Source organism: Hypanus sabinus, chromosome 22 (genome assembly GCF_030144855.1).
Source record: "Hypanus sabinus isolate sHypSab1 chromosome 22, sHypSab1.hap1, whole genome shotgun sequence".
In the NCBI taxonomy this organism is placed as follows: domain Eukaryota; kingdom Metazoa; phylum Chordata; class Chondrichthyes; order Myliobatiformes; family Dasyatidae; genus Hypanus; species Hypanus sabinus.
Genome location: NC_082727.1, coordinates 42,037,410 through 42,060,039, shown reverse-complemented (window position 1 = coordinate 42,060,039; position 22,630 = coordinate 42,037,410). Strand labels below are relative to the sequence as shown.

Sequence of the window (22,630 nt, the reverse complement as noted above, 5' to 3'; positions counted from 1 at the left end):
CTACAGCCTGAAGCCATGTTTTCTATTGCATATATAATAAATGGAGTAACATTGACTTCACAGCCCAGAAGAATAAACAACAAGAAATTGTAAAATTGTGTTAAATCATTTCATGTGAGATGGTAATTTATCAGTGAAACAGTGAAAAATTATGAACCATAACCAAATGCTTTAAAAAATGGGAAGATCCAGTCTTTCATCCAAACTGAATACAGTCTAGACTTGCTACTGACGTGGGAGGAGTAATATTACTTGTCATAAATCTGATTTTGATATCTCTTAAAAGCATCAGCAATATCAGCAATATACTAAAGATTAACAAGCTGTGCTGTCTGCTTATCTGTAAGCTATGTCACAAAACGGCAATGATTAAATAACAGAGTGCTGTGCAATTCAATGCCTCTGACTACTTGACAATGATTAAGAAAGCATTGTCAAGAGAGAAACAAAATCAATAATGTTGATCCAACTCTTTCTCTATTTTCCAAATTTTTGAAATTAAACAAATGTATTTGGACTAGTGAATGAATGGCAGCTGGGTGCACCAATCTATCACTATTTGGAGTCTTATTTTTCTAGTTGATAAGCTTAGAACTGCTTTCATTGAAATACACAGTTAGTAATACAGAATGTTCACAAAACAGAAACACAACTTTTGTTCCAATAGATCTATGCTTATGTTTATGCTTCATCAAACTTTCTTTCTTCTTTATCTAACCCCATCAACATAACCTTCAATTCTCCCTCATGTTTACCTGGCTCCCTTTCAATGTATTAAAATCATTTGCTACAATGTCTCTAAGTGTATCCCCAGTGTAGTCCTTAAATTCTTGATAGATTTTGACAAACACTCTGTGCCTACCCCATCCCACCGCTGCACCAATCCCGCTCAAAATCTGTCACCTTTGACACCCTCAGGACCTCTGTGGCCTCCCATTGCAAGTTTATTTCCATGGGCCAAGTAGTTTTGAGACCAGTAGCATTACAGAATTATATATAGCCAGTGTGCCTAAGACTTTTGCACATTTCTGTATTGTATGAGTTCTTATGTCACCATTGAGCACAGAGTAGGTTTGTAAATCTGGCAGGAAGTAAAGGATGTTGGACTGGCAAGGGTGGAGCATCGTGAGACAGATGTGGGGCAATGGCAGGGAAGCAGTTCCAGGATCAGGAGGTGGTGCAGGGGGCAGATATACCAGGCAAGGTCATCTGATTCCAAACAATTGGCTTGTTGATCATCACAACAAGCTCTAGTGCTTCCTGTTCCCTCCCCTCTCCCTGCCCCCTTCCCACTCTCAGCTCACAATAGAAACCCACATCAGAAACGGGTTTATTGTCAGTCACATATGTAATGAAATTAGACTTTTTTTGTGGCAGCAATACAGTTCAATGCATAAAATTACTGCAGTACTGTGCAAAAATCTTACTCTAGCTTTATATATGTACCTAAGACTTTTGCACAGAACTGTATATTAACATAGAATGGAAAACACTGGAATTACAATTTGCTTTAGGTTGTGGTTGTAGCCAGAAGACTGAGGTATTGTGCTATATGCATGCACTTTCCTGGACTCGCTTTGCAATTACTGCATTCTCGGCTTTGCTGTTTGATTGTAAATACATTGGAAGGCAGGAACATAACTTATGTTGTCATGCAAGCCACTGCAATTCCCTCCAGTTAAATAGTCAGCAATTGTCTGAAATAACCTCATTTAGAATGCCCTGGCATGCAAAATGAGTTTTCAGATCAGCTGTGGCTTCTGCACGTATTTAAAAATAACCAGCCAATCTGACTATTTGAGTTTAGAGTATCAGTAACAATAAGTAAGGCAGTGGGAGAACTCCACAACTTGGCCTTGTTCTCTTCAATAATCACCTGAGAGGTAAATACAGAATGTCCAGCTAGGTTCTGCAAGTAATGCTCTCCCTGGAGCCCTGAACAAATGCTGTGTAACTTTTCTCCCCAGATATTTATGGTGCAGCTCCATTGAGAGGGTGTTTTTTGCATGGAAAGCTACACAGACCATCTTCTGCATGGAGACTTCAGGAATGTTGCCATTCACCTCTTGAACTGCTCTGGACACACATACAGGATCTTGGGACATAACAGTGCTGTGGTCTGAAGGAAAGCATGGGATAAAACCAGCATTGCTAATAACAGTACTGACCCAATTATGAAAATATCTAGTGTTGATCTACTACAGAAAATATGGAAAGATCCTAACATGTTAAGGACACTGTGGCTATTTCAAAGACAGTTCCATTGGAAATAATTGGTACTCCTACCCATTCATTTGAATAAAGACAGCACTTGAAATTTTACCAAGATTTGTTTTCTTATAGGTCTATTATATTTCATCTAATCTTTTAGTGGACAAAAAAATGGGCAGAGTTAGTGAAACAGCAAACTGATGTATTTACTTGAAAGTGTTATGAATGTGAAACAACTCTGAGGGGCCGAAGAGTACAAAGTCGCCCCCTCCTTTTTGAGAATCGCAAGATTGCTGTTAATTCGGGTCTGGGACCCAGGAAATAAGAGAGAGACACGCAGAATCCACAAGGGTTGGAATGTGTCCTGGCCTCAGCGGAACGGAACCACTGATAACAGCCATTGTCTCTTGGAGACGGAATTGTGTATTGAGTATTGTACTATTCATTGAAACCCCTCAGGGGACAACCAGAGTGGTCTGGTTGAGGGATTGCATCATCCCAACCTGACTGACATCTGAGACCCTGTGAGTAAGGATAAAAGAGGGTCTGGGGAACAACCCCTTTAGACGCACCAGGAGAAATGCTAGAAATCCCGTGACAGCGTTTCATAGCGAAAGCCGGTGGGGGCTCGTGTGCGTCCTCCCTTGCCTGGGGTGGCGGGCTCACCATGGAAGAATGGTTTAGCTAAAGGAGAGGTCACAATTGAACAGCCACGGCAATGACCCGTAGCTGTAACTGTTTTTTTTTCTCTCTCTCTCTCTCTCTCTCTCTCTCTCTCTCTCTCTCTCTCTCTCTCTCTCTATCTCTCTCTCTCTCTATCTCTCTATCTCTCTATCTCTCTCTCTCTCTATCTCTCTCTCTCTCTATCTCTCTCTCTCTCTCTCTCTCTCTCTCTCTCTCTCTCTCTCTCTCTCTCTCCAGCCTGCGTGAACTTTATATTTCCATCGGACAATACATTATCCCCTAGACAACGATAGAGCTTATTTCTTATTGATTATTATTATACCCGCACTTTTAGATTTAGTATTGATAATGTATATTATCTGTATATTTGCATTGATATTATTTTTGTGTATTTCTACTAATAAATACTGTTAAAAATAGTATCATCGGACTTCAACGGACCTCTCTATCTTTGCTGGTAAGTGACCCAGTTACGGAGTTCGTAATAAAAGCCAAATTTGTTGAGCTAAAAGACATTTTCTTTTACCATAAATAGTAATTTCTTATATTAAAGAATATAAATAATAACCAGCTGTATGCAGAAAACAGGGAGTTTTATTTGGTGATATGGAGAATTTGCTATATATCAATAGGTTTCCAGCTGGTGGGGTGGAGATACATATATACTGAAGGAGGTGTAAGGCAATCCTTCCCTCCGTCAACTCGCAGGTCACCCTTGGGCCAGGTGTAACACCTGCTTAGCCCCCTGATCAGGGTCACGTGAAGCCATTGGAGCACGGGGTGAATGTTCATAGATGCAGCTGGTGCATATCACAAATTATGCAACCACTGACGCCAGGAAGACAATCCCTGAAGAGTATTGATAATGGCTGGGATCACCCATCTTGTAAAGACACTGCCCAGAAGAAGGCAATAGCAAATCACTTGTGCAGAAAAATCTGCCCAGAGCAATCATGGTCATGGAAAGACCAGATCACCCACATCATATGACATGGCACATAATGAATGAACAATATGTACCAACACAAAATTGAAAAACTGCATTATTACGGCCAATTAATTAGCAAAATTACTACTCAAACAATGCAAATCATATAGCACAAAACAGTCTTACAAGCTTGTCAGTCACCAATTATCTTATTAGACATAGCCATGGAAAGTAGTTATTTGGCAAATGGAGGAAAAGATTCAAGGATGTGTTAAAGGATACAACAAGATATGGATCAGTTGGAAACATGGGCGGAGAAATGGCAGACTGAGTTCATCCAGACAAGTGTGAGATGTTGAATTCTGGGAGTGAAATGTAAGGGGAAAGTATACAGTAAATGACAGGACCCTGAAGAGCAGTGGTGTACAGAGCATACACCACTACTGAGAGTAATAGTGTAGAGAGGGATCAAGTTGTGCAAGTCCATGAAACTGGCAACACAAGTGAAAGGCTGGGAAAGAAGCCATACTTGCTTGACAACTCAGCAGACTTACTTGACTCACGGTATTGACAAGTCACGTTGCAGCTGTAATAATGCAGTTCTACTTGACTCATTAGGAGAGAGATTAGCCATGATGTTGCCTGGATTAGAGAGTATTAGCTACAAGGAGAGATTGGGCAATCTTGGATTGCCTGTTTTCTCTGGAGTGTCAAAAACTGAGGGACAACCTGACAGAGGTATTTAAAATTAGGAGACGGATAGATTAAATCCGTAATCAGGCTCTTTTCACCAGGTGGTAATGTCAAATGTTAAGAGGCATAGATTTAAGGGGAGGGGGAAAAGTTTAAAAGAGAAGTATGGGCAAGATGTTTTAAATAAAAAGAAGGGTAGGTACCTGGAACATGATGCCAGGGGAGGCAATGGAAGCACATATGAAAACAACATTTAAGAGGCATATATAGAGTGACATGAATGGGCAGGGGATAAAAGAATATGGGCCATGGCCATGTACATGGTATTAGTTTAAATTAGCATCATGATTGGCACAGACCAGGGTCTCTTCCTGTGCTGTATTGTTCTATATTCTATAATATGCACACAGCTTCCTTGATGAAATGCGTAATTTCCACTGCTCCTCTGTACCACGACCACTCAAAGTGGGATGATACTAAGGACCTTGAGGTCGTGCGTTGGGAGCACGCCAGAAACAGCTCCATAGCAGTGGAGCGAGTGCACCATCTCACAAACTGCCTTGGCAACTCACCCCATTAAACACTAGGTACCCATTTGTGAAACAGTCTGCATTCCCTACACTGGCCACCTCTGAACCCAGAAAATCAGTAAGTCACCCTTGATCCAAAGGGACCTCCTACAAGAGAGAAGACAGACCACAAGAACATTTTGTGATAAATCTTACAACTGGGGGTAGAAGTAAAGATAGCACCAATGGGTATCTTCTCCCAGCCCATCAGCTAAATAGTTAAATTTTTCCTCCTCAAATGTCTTTATTTTCCTTTTCAAGGTGGCTGGGGCCCTGTCGGAGTCTGTGATCTACAGCGGTTCTCATACTGCGGTTCTGCAAGGTGGTGTGTTCCCATTCTTGGAGCTCACCAATTGGCTGCATTTTGAAATCTTCAGGTGTGTTCTGAAGTCAAGCGCCTTTGAGGTGCAGCCTTGTGCGGACCTGTGGACACAAATTCTCCTCGGTATCCTGAATTGTAGCATTGCGGGCAGCAGGTACATCATGACAGTGAGAGCAGCTGCCGGAGGCCTCTGCTCTCAGGTGATCGCTATTTTTTCTTTCTCTCTCGCGCTCTCTCTCTCTATGGTGAGTGAGAGGTGAGAGCTTGCTGCCAATTCTCAAGTTGGGGAACTTGAAGTAAAAAGTGACGCTTCAGACAGTGACAGTAACGTCAAAACAGCAACTGCTTGTCTCCCCTCTCGCTGTGGAAGGAGTGATATCTGTCTCTCCTTGTTAGTGGGAGAGAAAGCCTGAGGTATGTCAAATTGTTGGAATGAACAGCTTTTGATGTACCACGGTCTCTCTTTGGGGACTTGCTTTTGCTTGCCTGGTCGGTGGTGAGAATGCTGATGCTTTCTGCTAGAATAAGTGGGAGAAGGGGAGGGGGATGGCTGATGCTGATAACTGCTGTTTGTCTGTGAGGAGGCAGGGGGCTTTGGGGTTATTTTGTTTTTTTTCTAGTATTCATTCTTTGGGGTTTTTGTGCTTTGAGGATGTCTGTGGTGAGTAAGAATATTAGGTTGCATATTGTATATATTCTCTGATATTAAATGGAAGCATTGAACCATTGAACAAAAAGCAGCATCAACAATATTTTGAGCTACAAGTACATAGCGAACATTAACCCTCATCCACAGATAATGTAAACAAAATCAATTAACTGAAATGATTTTTTATAATTCTGCAGGCTCTTACAAAAGTTATCTATAATTGCAAGATAAACCCAATAATAACAAGCTTCAAATTTGCATGCACTATAATTTCCTGCTCTGTGTCTCTCTGCTTATGGTCTCTATTATAAAGATAATTTACAATCGAGTCACTCGTTATGCTTCCTTCAGCAAAGAGGCAAAAATTACAATATTTATATTCAATGTATTTTTGATTCTTTTTCCATATTTTTGCCTGCTTTCCAAAAAGCTATCATTCTTTGTTCATCTCTTTTTCAGGATATTAAAGATCCAAGTGAGTCCACTTAGTTTGAATTAAAGCAAGCAAGGTCGCCAAAATAAAATCCCAAAGGAGCACCCAGTTGGTTTAAATCTCTGACATTTGGAAGGTGGATATTGCTTATACTTAAAAATTATCTGCAAAGATTCATTTCATTTGTAGAAGTTACAGGTCTTTTATTAGAGAGTTACTTAAAAGATTGTCTACAGTAAATATCTAATTGTATTTAATTAACTAAACAGCCCTTTTTCTTGTGCTTGTTCATCTGTGTAAAATAAACTATTTTATATTCAATTCTATATTATGTTTAACGGCTAAAGTAGGATCCTGTGAAGGCATGGAATTCCATACTAAAAGCAATTATCAGGCAGTGTTTGTTGCCAGCATGCCAGAAACATCACTCCTAGCTTAACGAAATCTCAAGGCAAGTTTAGATAATCTTACGTACATGTAAAGGGAATTGCAGCACTCATGAGAGCTGATTAAACTATGGAAAAGGAGACAGCTATGCATCTTGCAAGGAAAAAGAAACAATTTTTGATTAACACTGCTTGCCTGTAGATTCTGATGCCATTCTCTGGGGTGTAGAATATGGCAAGAATCTAAGTTAAGCCAATCACTTGCATTCTGAAACTTTTCCTCATTGCAGTGAATCAATGAAGACCATGGGAACTTTTACTGGAAAATCTGTCTATTCCTTCTCTCTTACACATCTCATTAAACTTCACTCTCTCCTGCAGATAAAGACTAAATACTGCAATCCTGGAGGTGCAGCCTAAGAGACCCCTGTGCTCTGATGCTCTTGGTTAAGCTGTAAAAGACATAGTTACAAGAGACTATAAACATGAGAAAGTCTGCGGATGCTGGAAAGCCAAAGCAAGACATAAAAGTGAATAAACAGTCGACATTTCAGGCTGAGACCTTACTTCAGGACTGGAAAGGAAAGGGGAAGATGCCAGAGTAGAAAGTTGAGGTGAGGGGAAGGAGGATTAGCTAGAAAGAGAAAGGTGAAGCCAGGTGGGTAGGAAAGATAAAGAGCTGGAGAGAAATGAATCTGAGAGGAGAAGAAAGTGAAATATAAGAGAAAGGGAAGAAGATGGGGACCTAGACACAGATGAGGATAGACAGATGAAAAGAAGTAAGAGCCTAGAGTGGGGAATAGAAGAAGGAGAGAGGGGGAGGGAATCATTTTTTTTACCAGAAGGACAAATTGATATTCATGCCATCCGTTTGGAGGCTACCCAGGTAGAATATAAGGTGTTACTCCTCCACTCTCATCTTAGCACAAGAGGAGGCCATGGACCAATTTCTTGGAATGGGAATGGGTATCAGATTAAAATGTTTGGCCTCCAGCAAGTTCTGCTTCTGGTGAATGGAACAGAGGTGCTCAAAGAAATGGTCCCCCAGTCTAGGATGGGTCTCAACAATGTAGATGAGGCCACAGTCGGGGGCACCGGACACAATCGATAACCCCAGCAAACTTGCAGGTGAAGTATTGCCTCACCTGGAAGGGCAGTTTGGGGCCCTGAATGATGGTGAGGGAGGAGGTGTAGCACTTTGGCAGCTCTCAGGGATAGGCGCTAGGAGGGAGATTAATAGGGAAAGGTAAATGGACAAGGGTATCTTTGCAGAAAGTCGGGGGAGGGGGAGGTACTCTGGAGATGGTAGAAGTTGTGGAGGATGATGTGTTGGATGTGGAATCTCCTCCAGTGGTAGGTAAGGGGAAAAGGAACTCTATCGTTGTCAAGGCAGTGGGAAGATGGAGTGAGCACGGATGTTCGGGAAATGGAGGAGATGCAGGTGGGGGCGGCATTAATGGTGAGGGAAGGGAAACCCTGGTCTTTGAAGAAGGACATCTTGGAAAGGAAATCTGCATCCTGGGAACAGATATGGTGGAGACGAAGGAATTGAAAAAAGGGAATATTTTCAGGAGACAGAGAGGGAAGAAGTATAGTCAACCCTGTGAATTAGTAGGTATATAAAAGACGTTAGTCAACAGTTTACCTCCAGGGATGGAGACAAGTTGGAGGCAAAGTTGAAGAATTTGACAAGCTATGCATGCATGCAGGAAGCAGCACCAATGCAGTTGTCAATGTAGTGGAGGAAGAGTTGGGGAGCATTACTGGGGACAGCTTGATACAAAGACTGTTCTACATAACCAACAAAAAGGTGGGCATAACAGGGGCCCATGGCTACATGTCGAGTCTGGAGAAAGTGGGAAGAGCCAAAGGAAAAATCATTGAGGGTGAGGACCAGTTCTGCCAGATGGAGGAGGGTGGTGCTGGTGGTGGGTAAATGGCTGGTTCTTTTATACAGAAAGCAGCAGTTATCATTAAGGCCTTCTTGATGGGGGATAGAAGTGTATAAGGACTGGACATCCTGGTGAAAAATGAGGTGGTCAGGGCCAGGGAACTGAAACTTAATGAGGAGATCGAGATCATGAGAAGAGATATGGATGTAGGTGGGAAGGAACTGAACCAAGGGGGATAGTTTGGAGTCGAGGTATGAGGACACGAGTTCAGTTGGGCAGTAGCAGGCAGAGGGATAGAGCTACCCAGACAGTTATGTTTGTAGATCTTGGGTGGAAAGTAGAAGCGAGTAGCGCAGGGTAAGGGAACAAAGACTTTAGTGGCAATGGATGGGAATTCTCCAGAGTTGATCATGTTAGTGATGGTGGCAGATAGTTTTTTGATGGTTGGAGTGGGGAGCTCTTCAAGGGAGAGTTGCTGCCTGGCCTCAGCAAGGTAGAGGTCAGTCCACCACAGTACAACTGTACTCCCTTTGACTGTGGGCTTGTTGGCTAGGTTGGGATTTGTGTGGAGAGAGCAGGGGGCAGTGCATTCAGAAGGGGTAATTGGTTCGAGGAGGAGAGAAAAGTGTTGAAGTCGAGATGGCTGATGTCTCATTAGCAATTCGATATGAGAAAATCCAGAGCGGGCAGAGAATCAGAGCGCGGTGTCCAAGAAGAGGAGGAGAATTGGAGATGGAAGAAAGGGTCATCAGTGTGGGGTGTGGATTTCTTGCCAAAAGAAGAGGGCTCGGAGATGGGGGCGACAGGAGAAGAGATCGGAGTCGTGGCAGACATGGAACTCACTGAGGTGCAGGTGAAGGAGACAAAGGTAAGGCCCTTCCTGAGGACAAAACACTCCACCTCAAAGGAGGGAAGCTCAGAGGGCATGCTGAAGACACGGCAAGGATTAGAGCTGAGATCAGAAAAAGAAGAGTTACAGGTAATTCAGAATTGATGCTAAGATACACGCTAGGATGCACTGGGACATATCATCAGTGAGGTAACCTGGGGTCATCAGGAGTTCTGGGTCTTTCAGCATCAGACACTCTCACTCAGGTGACCCGGCCTGGGTAGATCAGGCCCTGGCTTGTGTCTCAGCAACACTGATGCACAGTCTTGCCTTTTGATCCATGGTCATCTGGAAGGTCACTCAGCAGCCCCTGTGAGGGTCCTGATGGTTTTTTTCTTTGCAGTCCCCATCATCCCAAGGAGAGAATAGGTTCTGCACATGAGCAGCCAGGAAAACCTCTACAACCCTCCTCACATTGTGTTCTCCACTCGTGTCTCCAACACTGCTTTACCAGCAAATAGTATTTGGGATATCCAAAGTAGCTGGAGGAGCTTAGGACAGCACTCGTATACCTTGGTGGGTATTCAGCTGGAACCAGCGGCAGAACTAGCTCTGGCTGCTCTGACTACTTCCTCAAACTGCAACCCCTTGGCCCAGTGGCTTGCTGAAGGCCCATTAACTCAGCAGTGTTCTGCTACTCTGCTTGGAATGCGAATTTCTGGTGCTTTAAGACTCTGGGCACTGTGGGGTGATTCTGCTCCTCCTGGATCTCACCAGGATTAAACCCTCTGCACTACGCTGCTCTCTCCTGCCCTCGGCATTTCATCCTGTCTTTTGGGCCAGGGATGTTCTTGCAGACCTTGCTGCAAATGCATCTCTCTCTCTTAACCAGTGGTCCATTTGCAAGGGTTGACATTCTTAAGTCTGTCCTGGTGGGGCGCTCATCTTCCCCCACTCTCTGGATCCCCTTGGGGCATGTCTCCATCTGTAGCTTGTGGGGTATCTTCTCAGAAGATTCAAGATGGTTTGCTAGCCCTTCCTGCCCCAGTTGCTTCTTTCTGAGCTGTCAACTGTCTCTCCAGTCATCACCAACCTGTTCTTGGTTGTCACCGCAGACCATTGCTGTATGTCGCTGGCTGAGCAGAGCTTATGATGTTCAGATACATCCTAGGATGTGCTGGGACACATCATCAGTGATGTAACCTGGGAATTGAGGAATCATCAGCTAATTGATCTTTTGCCTTTCAAAAATAGTCATTGCCAATGGTATAACTAGTGCCTATGGATAGAGTTCAAGGAAAGAGTTGCCACATTACTCTTGGAGTTACAGAATGAAATTCACCTCCAAGCTGACCCTCAGTTGGTGCCTGGAAGAGTTTATAAGGAAATCTTAGGACCTGAAGGTACCAGATTGCGTTGTGGAGTTTCATTTGTATTTTTTATTAAATACCAATGAAATTACTATTTGACTTCAACCCACCATTTGATGGGATCACAAGGACCTTTGGAATGGCATCATCTTTAGTGAACTGGAGTTAGAAAGTTTGAAGTTCATGCATGGATTGTTTTGATACGGCTGGAAAACAAGAGAGATGTGATGGAACTTCTTTATGCATATCACAGTAATCAGAAGCAAATATTCTATTAGCAATCACTCTGCAAACGCTTCTAGCGACCGCTGTGAAGGAATCCAGTAGATGGCGATCCATGTGATGCTCCACTCCATTTGCCTCACGTGCCACAGCATAACAGCCGCCTCTTCCATCCATCCCATGCCCAAACCTCCTGAAGGGCTAGTTTTCATAAGTAGCAACAATCACAAAAGAAGGTACTCCAGGCAATGAATCATTGTCTTCACTCCATGAATGAAGCTCCTGATCACAGTTTTAATGGATGCATTGAAGTTGCAGCACTGCTCTGTTGGTGAATACAGCAATATGAGCTGAGGGTGTAAGAACCATAGCTCACCCCACAGAAGCAACCCTGATTTCAGACTCGGAAACTGGAGTTTCGTGTGCCATTTATTGCAACAGTGCCTTGCAGTTTGACACTGTCAGCCTTGATATAGATCTGCACATGAAGGAAACAGGAAGATAAAAAGTGGAAAAAAATAAAAGGGGGACGTACTATCAAGAGGTAAGAGATTTCAGAGCTCTGAGGTGTGGAGGAATCTGCATGCATCAATGCAGGTCTCACAAAATGCTAATATACTGGCATAGGAAGTGATGCACCATCAATAACTCACACTGAGACGTAAGGCGAGATATCGGCTTTTATTGACTGGAAGAAGGAACCAGGAGTGAGTGTCCATCATACCATGTCCTGGAGACTGAGGCCGAGCGTCAGGCCTCAGATCGCCTTTATACAGGGGCCTGTGGGAGGAGCCACAGGAGCAGTCAGCAGGGGGCGTGTCCAGACAGGCACATAGTTCACCACATTCACCCCCCCTTTGTTTGAAAGAGTCCCATGTGGCAAAGTTTCTTACAAGTCAAGTCTATCAGGTGGTCGAATCTGTCGCTGCGATCTACGTAGCACCGGCTGTGATCGCATGGATGCCGGCAACATTGGTGATTGCACAGGGGACGGAGGTTGCGCTTGTTCCTGCCCACTAGGCGCCGGTGATCCCTCACGCATGTGCGAGGCACCTGGTATAAATGCGTACGAAACGCCCGGTATACAAGTGTCGTGAGGAGTCTGTGTAGGGCCTGGTGAGTACGGTGTCACCTCTGGTGCAGGGTTCATAGATACTGGAGAGCCTTCTGGGTAGTGGTCTGCTGCACCTGCGGGTGCCAGGTCGCGGATGGAGACCGTGTCCTCCCACCCATCAGGTAAGACCACGTAAGCATACTGGGGGTTCGCATGTAGAAGGTGAACCCTCTCTACCAGCGGGGAGTATTTATTGCTCCTCACATGTTTCCGGAGCAGCACTGGCCCCGGGGACGTCAGCCAAACTGGTAGGGTGGTCCCAGTGACAGACTTCCTGGGAAAAGAGAATAGGCGTTCGTGAGGGGTGGCATTGGTGGATGTACATAACAGAGAGCGGATAGAGTGCAGTGCCTCAGGGAGGACCTCCTGCCATCGAGAGACCGGCAACCCTTTTGACTTAAGGGCTAAAAGTGTGGCCTTCCACACTGTGGCATTCTCCCGCTCCACCTGGCCATTACCCCGGGGATTATAACCCGTGGTCCGACTGGTAGCAATGCCCCTAGCTAGCAAGTACTGGCGCAGCTCCTCACTCATAAAGGAGGACCCTCTATCACTGTGGATATAGCAGGGATACCCGAACAGAGTGAAGAGCTGGCGCAGGGCTTTTATGACGGACGTGGCAGTGGTGTCGGGGCAGGGGATGGCAAAGGGGAACCGTGAGTACTCGTCAATAACACTGAGAAAATAGACATTGCGGTCAGTGGAGGGAAGGGGGCCCTTAAAGTCAACACTCAGTCGTTCAAAAGGGCGGGTGGCCTTGACAAGTTGTGCCGTGTCAGGACGGTAGAAGTGCGGTTTGCACTCAGCGCAAATTTGGCAGTCCCTGGTCATCATCCTGATATCCTCCAGGGAGTATGGCAGGTTCCGAGCTTTCACAAAATGGTAAAATCGGGTGACCCTCGGATGGCAAAGTTGTGCATGAAGGGTGTACAGCTGGTCGAGCTGTGTGCTAGCACATGTTCCCCGGGATAGGGCATCAGGGGGCTCATTGAGTCTGCCAGGCCGGTACAGGATATCATAGGTGTAGGTGGAGAGTTCTATTCTCCACCACAAAATCTTATCATTTTTGATTTTGCCCCGCTGTTGGTTGCTGAACAGGAATGCAACCGAGCGCTGGTCGGTCAGCAAGGTGAACCTTTTGCTGGTGAGATAGTGCCTCCAGTGCCTAACAGCCTCCACTATGGCCTGGGCTTCTTTCTCCACCGCGGAGTGCCGAATTTCGGAGCCTTGGAGGGTGCGAGAAAAGAATGCTACTGGTCTGCCTTCCTGATTGAGGGTAGCAGCCAGAGCAAAATCGGAGGCATCACACTCCACTTGGAAGGGAGCGGTCTCGTCCACGGCATGCATCGTAGCTTTGGCAATATCCTCTTTAATGCAGCTGAAGGCCGCGCGGGCCTCAGCAGAGAGGGGAAACGAGGTAGACGACCAGGGGGCGTGCCTTGTCTGCGTAATGGGGGACCCATTGGGCGTAATAGGAAAAAAACCCAGGCACCATCTGAGGGCCTTGAGAGTGGTGGGAAGAGGGAGTTCTAACAGGGGGCGCATACGTTCGGGATCAGGGCCAATAACCCCGTTTTCCACGACATACCCAAGTATAGCAAGGCGGGTGGTTCCAAACACACACTTGTCCCTGTTATAAGTAAGGTTCAGAGCTGCGGCCACTTGGAGAAATCGTTGGAGGTTGGCGTCATGATCTGGCCTGTCGTGACCACAGATGGTGATGTTATCCAGATAGGGAAATGTGGCCTGCAGTTGGTACTGGTCCACCATCCGGTCCATTTCCCTCTGGAAGACAGAGACACCATTCGTGACACCGAAAGGGACGCGCAGGAAGTGATAGAGCCTGCCGCCCGCCTTGAAGGCGGTGTAGGGGCGGTCCTCTGGGCAGATGGGGAGCTGGTGATAAGCGGATTTCAGATCTATTGTCGAGTACACCTTGTACTGAGCAATCTGGTTGACCATATCCATGATGCGGGGTAGGGGGTACGCGTCAAGCTGCGTAAACCTATTGATGGTTTGACTATAGTCCACCACCATCTATTTTTCTGCCCAGTCCAAACAACAACCACCTGGGCCCTCCAAGGGCTTGAGCTTGGCTCAATGATCCCCTCCCTGAGCAGCCACTGCACCTCCGACTGAATGAAGGCCCTGTCCCCCGCACTGTACCTCCTGCTTTTAGTTGCCACAGGCTTACAGTCAGGGGTCAGGTTGCCGAACAGCGGTGGGGGAGGGACCTTGAGAGTGGAGAGGCTGCAAGTGGTGTCAATAGCGCAGCTGTCGGCCTAGTTCTGGATGGGATGTGTGTGCCCGTGTGTGTGTGTGGTCAGTAGCGGGGAATGTGAAGAAGTCCCACAAAACTGAGGATTCCAGACAGTGAGTGGTGGGAGGGGCCCGTCATATACCATAGTCACACTTTCGAGATGGCCCCAATAGCACAGGTGCGCACAGATTAGGCATGACCAGTAGATCAAAGTTCCGATATTCTGTGCCTTGCACCACCAAAGTCGCTACACAACCCGCCCGGATGTCTGTGGACTGCGACCCAGAAGCCAAATGGAACCTCCGACTTACCGGCCGCGTTGCGAGACCGCAGCGTTGCACCGTGTCCGGGTGGATAAAACTCCCAGTGCTGCCCGTGTCAAACAGGCATCCAGTCCAATGCCCCTCCACCTGGATGTCCATCATGGACCTTGCAAGCTGGTGTGGGGCGCTTTGGTCGAGAGTTACAGTGGCCAGAGACCCGGTGAGCATCGGAGGGCCGGGGGCGGGGCGTGCTGACGTCAACAAAGATGGCCGCCCACATCCGGGCATGCAAGATGGCGGCCCCCACGTTTCACCTGCAGCACTGCACTCCGCTCGAGGTTGAGACTTACAGACCTTGACAAAGTGGCCCCACTTTCCGCAACTGGAGCAGGTCGCTTCTCGCGCTGGACAGCGTTGTCGAGAGTGTTTTTTATGGCCGCAGAAATAACAAAGCATGGGCTTCTGATGGGCCACAGCCGTGGTCAGGGTCGGGGAGCTCGTGGAATCGCGACTGGCGGCGGCGTTGGCGAATTCGCTCCCGGGAGCCGGCGGTGGCGGGGTCGGAGGAGTCCACTGAACCAGCGGGGAATCGTGCAACTGGACAGCGTCAGCATTATGCAAAGCAGCTTCTAGAGCGTTGGCCGTCTCCATCGCCGAGCTTAAGGTAAGGTCTGCATTTTCCAGCAGTCGCTGGCGCATGTACACTGACCTCAGTCCCGTCACAAAGGCGTCTCGCATCAGCAGCTCCGCATGTTGTTCTGCCATGAGCGTCTTGCAGTCAGAAGGTCGGACGAGTGTCTGTAGTGCTCGGAGAAACTCAGCGCACGATTCGCCAGGCCGCTGTTGCCGGGTAGCTAAACGATGTCTTGCGTAGACGGTGTTCTTTTGAGAGCGTAGACGGTGTTCTTTTGAGAGCGTCCAGTGCCCCATCGTAGGTCGGCAGGTCCCGGATAATGGAGTAAACTTTGGGGGTGACCCTCGAGAGTAGGATTCTGTGCATAACGGCGGGTTCAGTTGCACGAACCTCCTCCAAGTACGATTGGAAGCATGCAAGAGAGTGTTCAAAAGCGAGAGCTGCGTCAGGGTCTTGAGGGTCCAAATCCAACCTTTCCGGACGCAAAACGGTTTCCATGTTTTAAAACTTCCAGTCAATAAAATTGATGCACCATCAATAACTCACACTGAGACGTAAGGCGAGATATCGGCTTTTATTGACTGGAAGAAGGAACCAGGAGTGAGTGTCCATCATACCATGTCCTGGAGACTGAGGCCGAGCGTCAGGCCTCAGATCGCCTTTATACAGGGGCCTGTGGGAGGAGCCACAGGAGCAGTCAGCAGGGAGCGTGTCCAGACAGGCACATAGTTCACCACAGGAAGTAACTGGGAAATCTAACAGAATGTGATAATTTACTGCCAGGAAGTCAAAGATAAAAGCAGCGAGTTTATGCTTCAGTTATAAATGCCGCTGGTGAGGCCACATCTAGAGTATTGTGTGCAGTACTGGTCTCTGATAAAAATTGTCAAGAGTAAACTAGCAGCAATTTGAGATCTAATGACTGAAATTAGGGCATAATCAGGGAGAAAGGAGCGTTAAAGGGGAACAGCCCAATAGGAACCATGACAGTATTTGAATATTTATAAGTATAAGAGTGAAATATTACCATAAGTGGACAGTAATGCAGGAATATGATTATAATCAAATATGCTATGATCTTAATGAATAATAGGGCCGACTAGAGGAAATGAATGGCCTACTCCTGCTCCTGATTCTTATATTCATATGCCCAGGTTCACCAAACTTTATGGTGACATGTGTTACTTGGAAGCATTGTTCTTTAGACAGTTGCAAGCAGTATTAATAAAGTTAGTGCAACATTTCCTATCCCAGCATCCAATACTGTGGATTCCGGTTAATTGGGGCAGCCACTTATTTGGGGCATCTCTTAAAGAACAAGCATTTTTTGTGTATTTTTCTGCTTTCAATTATTTGGGACACCATGACTCTTAGTTGGGGAAGGAGACTGTGGCCAAACTAGTGTCATTTGCGCACACTTGTGTGGCCAGACTGTTAGACGCTATTGTGAACAGCTTTTGAATAGCATCAGTTGTGTGTGTTTGTGCTCAAAAAGCAGCGATTTTTGTCACTGATAGTTGGCAAGAAATAAGCAGCAAGACAATTCAGAACCGCTTTGTTCACTGTGGTTTCAAGCGTTCAGGCATGGAGATGCCAGAAACGGCCAGGAGTGAAAACGAAACGTTTTCACTACAGTACTTCATTTATAGGTGTAGACATTCATCTTGAAATTGACAATGAAAATAAAAATTTGGAGGATGCAGACATTGAAAGCAGTGTATGAAGGCAGTCCATTATCTGCACTAGGTGTCTGCGCTGATTTTGTTCATTGTGTGCACTGGATGAATTCCTCTGTCAATAACTATTAGGAACTAATGTGTAGTGTTATTGTACCATGGTGCTATAAGCATTGTTATAATTTATTCTACATTTTAGTTAAGTAGTTAATTTCTTACTCAGTCTGTCATTTTTATGCCTTTCTAACTACTTGGCTAATTGCGACAATTGCTTAATTGGGCCAAAATATACTGGTTGCGATATGTTTCAACTAACCCGAATCCACTGCATTTAATGCATATTGGCTCCCGCTGTTCAAGTTTTATTAACACAAAAACTATACGTTACTCAGATAATTCTCCATTTATAAGTTTGAATTTCAGTCCAGAAGTTGAGAGATTACATTGTCTGTTCTTGTAAATTCTGTTGGCCAAAGTGTTGCTCTGATTGGTTTGTCTAACAACTCACAAAGGTGTTGATTTAGGTTTACTCATAAGATGGTGAATGAATGTGCAGCAAACTCAACTGCAGAAACCACATAACCAAATTAAAAGAGTTTTCACACCTCTTGTGCTTCTCAACAATTCACTCAAGTTTGGTGTAACATGTAAAAAAAATTCCTGAGAACATTTATTCTCTCTTCCTCTGAAATGCAAGAGCATGTCTGAAAGCTCAAATGTAAAAATGCTGTAAACACTCATTTCCAGTCCTGAAAAATAATCAGCCAGTGACATAGATAAATGCATGAAGGCGTTCCAGCTTAGAGTAATTCAAAGAATTATTTGTCAATCTTGTATAAATTCAAAGAAAACAATGGAGATAAAATTTAGAAGAAATGCTGAAGAGGAAACACATTTTCTCATTTTTTTTGTATTGGCAATGAAAATAGAATCTGAATTAAGATGCAAAATATAATAAACAGATCTTAAAGGAAGTTACAGAATTAAAATCAACACACACAATGCCGGAGGAACTCTATGGAAATGAGTAAGTAGTCAATGCTTCAGGCACTGAAAAGGAAAGGGGAAGATGCCAGAATAAAATGTGGCGGCAGGGGAAGGAAGGCAGCTAAAAGATCATAGGTGAAGCCAGGTGGGTTGTAAAGATAAAGGGTTGGAGAAGAAGGCATCCAAATGGAGGGAGGAGTGGATTATAGGAGAAAGAGAAGGAGGAGAGTAGTCAGGGGGAGGTGATAGGCAGTTGAGAGGAAGTAAGAGGGAAATAGAAGAGGTGATGGGGACAGAATAATTTTCTTTTACCGGAAGGAGAAATTTTTCATGCTATCTGTTTGGAGGCTACCTAGGAAGAATATAAGGTTTTGCTCCTTCACCCTGAGGGTGTGCTTGTCTTGGCACAAGAGGAGGCCATGGACTGACATGTCAGAATGGGCATGGGTATCAGAATTAAAATGTTTGGGTACTGGGAAGTTCTGCTTTTGGTGGATGGAGTGGAGGTGCTCATCGAAGCAGCCGCTCAATTTACGACGGGTCTCACCAACGGAGAGAAGGGAGCATTGGGAGCACCGGACACAAAGTACAACTCCAGCTGTTTTGCAGGCAAAGTGTTGCCTCATCTGGCAGGACTGTTTGGTGGTCTCAATGAAGGTTGTGGGGTGCGGGAGGTGAATGTCAGGCGTAGCAGATGGGCCACTTTCAGGGCTAAGTACAAGAGGGCAGTTTAGTGGGGAGGAATGAATGGACAAGGTCACCAGTGTAGAGGAGGCCGCATTGAGAACACTGAACACAATAAACAACCCCAGCCTAGTCACGCATAGAGTGTTGCCTCACCTCCAAGGACCATCTTGGGCCCCGAATGGAGGTGGAGAAGGAGGGGAATGGGCAGGTGTAGCACTTAACAACACACACAAAATGCTGGAACTCAGCACACCAAGTAGCATCTAAGGAAGAAAGTAAACAGTTGACGCTTGTGGCCAAGACCCTTCATCAGGACTGGAAAAAAAGATGAGAAGTTAGAGCAAGAAGTTAGGAGGAGGGGAAGAAAATGTACAAGGTGGTAAGTGATAGGTGAAACTGGGAGAGGGGGAGGAGTGAAGTAAAGAGTTCATAGGTGAAAGAGACAAAGAATTGGAGAAGGGGAATCTGATAGGACTGAGTAGAAGACCATGGAAGAAAGGGAAGAGGGTGGAGCACCAATTAGAGGTGACAGGCAGATAAAGAGATAAGGTGAGAGAGGAAAATAGGAATGGGAATTGTGAAAGGTGGGGAGGGGGATGCGACAATTACCAGAAGTTCAAGAAATTGATGTTCATGCAATCAGTTTGGAGGCTATCCAGGTGGAATATAAGGTGTTGCTCCTCCAACCTGAGTGTGGCCTCATTGTGGCAGTAGAGGAGGTCATGGACTGACATGCCAGAATGGGAATAGAAAGTAGAATTAAAATGGGTGGCCTCCAGGAGATCCCGCTTTTTCTGGCAGATGGAGTGTAGGTGCTCAGTGAAGCAGTCTTCAAATCTACGTTGGGTCTCACAAATATACAGGAGGTCACACCACGAGCAGCAGATAGAGTAGATGACCCCAAAAGCCTCACTGGTGAAGGGTTGCCTCACCATAAGACCATAAGATATAGGAGCAGAATTAGGCCATTTCGCCCATTAAGTCTGCTCCACCATTTCATCATGGCTGATCCAATTTTCCTCTCAGCCCCAGTCTCCTGCCTTCTCACCATAACCCTTAATGCCCAGACTAATCAAGAGTCTAACAATCCTTTGCCTTGTTTGGGACCCTGACTAGTAGTGAGGAAGGAAGTGTAGGGGTAGGCATGGCACTTGTTCCACTTGCAAGGATGTAACAGGAGGGAGACCAGTGGGGAGGCATGAATAGACAAGGGAGGCACATTGGGAGTGATCCCTGTAGGAAGCTGAAAGTGGGAAAGATGTGATTGGTGGTGGGATTCCATTGGACATGGTAGAAGTTACGGAGGATTATGAGCTAGACACTGAGGCTACTGGGGTGGTAAGTGAGAATAAGAGGAGCCCTATCCTTGCTGGGGTGGCGGAAGGACAGGATGAGGGCAGTGTTGATGGTGGAGGAAGGAAAGCCCCTCTCTTTGAAGCAGGAAGACATCTCATTAATTCTGGAGTGAAAAGCCTCATCCTGAGAGCAGGTGCAGAGGAGTGAGAAGAACTGAGAGAAAAAGATGGCGTTTTTACCAAGGTGTAATGTTTAGGCCCCTTGCAGCAATAAGTACCGGGGGTAGTAGATTAATGGGGAGGGACAAATGGAAAAGGGACACCAATTTAAAGGATGCTGCATCAGCAGCACCCAACACAATAGACAACCCTAGCCATACACAGCTGAAGTGTTGCCTCACCTGGAAAGATACACATATGTCTTATTTCTGGAATATTAAGTAAATCTAATGCAATTTCTCTAAGTCTTCCTGTAGTTCCAGCAACTTACAAGATAAAATAGTTATTGGTGACCATTACCTACCACTACACCTAATGCATCAGGGAAAATGAAAAGAGCAGGGAGATTAACAACATAAAAATGATCATGTTATCCAAACCCAACATCTTGACCAGTGTGCAGCTCTGTCAAAAAAGTGAGCTCACATTGCTGTCAGTATTTATCTCCTGCCATTTATGTCAGAATGTCAAACATCCACTTTGACACTTTTAGGCTGCACCTATTAAAACCTTCCTCACCTGAATAGAATCCTATCCCTTCATATTAAATGTTTTTTTTTATTAAATGTTAGTCTTTAGTGCATTTAGCCACTTAAAGTAGATGCAATGTGTGTGGTGCCTAAAATGATATGTCAACCTATTAATCTTGTGGCAGGAGGGGTGCATTGATGGAGTAACACAGCTTGTGGCACATTGGGTGGCAACCTTATCATTCCTTTAGCATTTCTTTCTCTGTCTTTTCATGAGGCTGAGTTGCTAGCTCGACACTCAACCCAGCACATATGGAAAGTGTGCAAGGTGCCAGCTGGATTTGAACCCGGGATCACTCGCCTCGAAGTCCAGCGCAGATGCTACTACACCATTGGCCAGTGTAACTCACCCTTTGAGCAGGAATACATACACAGTTCTGGGGCTTGCATGTCATCACCATTCTGTTTTTATTTCTGCTAACCTCAATTTTTCATACATCTGGAAAGGTAACCATGGACAGGATGAAAGAACTAATAAAAACACAGATGTGTCATGAATTTTATCCAGGTGGTTTTTGAACTCCAAAAGATCTTGGAAAAGTTTTCTTGGACTTGAGTTCCAGGAACAATGCATTGCTTGCTTTGGCTTTATTTAATTCTCAAAGTTCAGGTTCAAGTCTACATGTTATTTTGTGCCTTAGACTGCAAGTAACAATTAAACTAACAATCTGGACCTGAGATTTGTTCCTTCAATGCATCACACATGCTGAGGTAATTTTCTACAATTCTGGCTGGAGCCTAGTGCTATAGTGCTGGTCCAGTCATAGAACAGCTTGGCTATAATCTAGTTCTGGAATACAAGTCTGCAGAAAAGCAGTTGGGATATCATCTGGTCCCATATCATTTTCTGCAACCAGTCTTCTCAACTGTTCCTTTATATTACATAAAATGAATTCATTTGGCTGAGGTCTGACTGGTGAGATGGCTGAAACCACAGGAGAAAAAAAAATCCCTGCCAATCCTCTCTTCTATTATTTCTGTTGTTATTTTTGATAATAATGTAAATAATAGAAGGTTGGAAGGGAAGGGGGAAGAGTAAAGAAAAAAATAAAAACTCTGCTTCTTAAAGGGATAACTACAAATGTGTTATATGATGCAGAGGAACAATGTTTCATTATGTAAATAACAGGGATTGCAGTCTCTGGCAGGAAAAGATTGAGTAATTATTCGTATTGTGTTAGATAAGTGGTAGCATAGATGTATTACAGGACATGTGTTCTTAGGTTAAAGGTTATATTACTGGATCTGTGCTCTAATTGAATTAAAGGGCTATGAGGTAGGGAAATTCTAGGCAGTTTCTAGAGTAGGTTACGTGGTTGGCACAACATTGTGGGCCGAATGGCCTGCAATGTGCTGTAGATTTCTATGTTCTGTGTTCTTTGAAAGTCCAGAGAAAAAGTAGAATACCCTTTTGAATTACAGATGTGAGGCTGAATCCTTGCATTGAAACTGGGCAATATAAATTCAAGTTACTAAGCAAACCAACAATTGCAACCTTGAATCTGTTGGATTATCGTTAAAAAATGTACTTTCAAGAAGGAAGTCTGCTGCCCTTATGCAGTCTGGCCTGCACGTGACTCTGGACCAGTGTCAATGTGCCTGGCTCCTGACCTCTTTCTCACATCAAGTTATTTGAGTAGCCATAATAAATACCAGTGACATCTACATCCTGGGAACTAGCTTAGATGAAAGACATGGCAAAAAGACTTTCATTTGCATATGACATCAGAACAACCCATGAAATGTTTTTTTATGTGTGGGCACCGCTGTAGTGTTG

The 22,630-nt window shown here is 45.1% G+C and overlaps 1 protein-coding gene across 1 annotated transcript in view; it reads right to left on the bottom strand.

Moving 5' to 3' along the window:
* The window catches only part of dntt (deoxynucleotidyltransferase, terminal), a 257,914-nt gene that overhangs the window by 94,743 nt on the left and 140,541 nt on the right, over positions 1–22,630 (bottom strand). The window lies entirely within an intron of this gene.